The sequence below is a fragment of the Corapipo altera genome, unplaced genomic scaffold, assembly GCF_003945725.1.
Source record: "Corapipo altera isolate COAL_440 unplaced genomic scaffold, ASM394572v1 192, whole genome shotgun sequence".
Classification (NCBI taxonomy): Eukaryota; Metazoa; Chordata; class Aves; order Passeriformes; family Pipridae; genus Corapipo; species Corapipo altera.
In genome coordinates, this window is record NW_020885391.1 from 5811 (window position 1) to 6401 (window position 591).

Consider the following 591-nt stretch of genomic DNA (forward strand, 5'->3'; position numbering starts at 1 on the left):
GGGGATGGATAATTAATTAGTGGTGGGGATGGATAATTAATTAGTGGCGGGTTGGAGTCGTTGGAGAAGGGAATAAACCCCGGGAAGGAGCCAGAGGAGGAGTGGGAATGTCGGGAAGTTGGGATCTGCCGGGAGCTGGACTGGGATTGAGGGGCTGGAAACGGATCCTCCACCATTCCTTGGACATTCCCAGCCCATTCCTGCCTGGATTGATGGATCCTCCCCCATTCCTTGGACATTCCCAGTCCATTCCTGCCTGGATTGAGGGGCTGGGGATGGATCCTGTGCTCCAAACCCCTTCCCAGATCATTCCTGCCTGGATTGATGGATCCTCCACCATTCCTTGGACATTCCCAGATCATTCCTGCCTGTACTGAGGGTCAGAAATGGATCCTCCACAGCTCCAAACCCCTTCCCAGTCCATTCCTGCCTGGATTGAGGGGCTGGGGATGGATCCTCCCCCATTCCTTGGACATTCCCAGTCCATTCCTGCCTGGATTGAGGGGCTGGAGATGGATCCTGTGCTCCAAACCCCTTCCCAGATCATTCCTGCCTGGATTGATGGATCCTCCACCATTCCCAGGACATTCC

At 55.0% G+C, this 591-nt stretch overlaps 1 protein-coding gene across 1 annotated transcript in view; it reads right to left on the reverse strand.

The window, feature by feature from the left end:
• PPP1R37 (protein phosphatase 1 regulatory subunit 37) overlaps positions 1–591 on the reverse strand; it is a gene marked incomplete at its 5' end in the record, with an annotated part of 14336 nt that overhangs the window by 5695 nt on the left and 8050 nt on the right. The gene's annotated exons all lie outside the window — the stretch shown is intronic.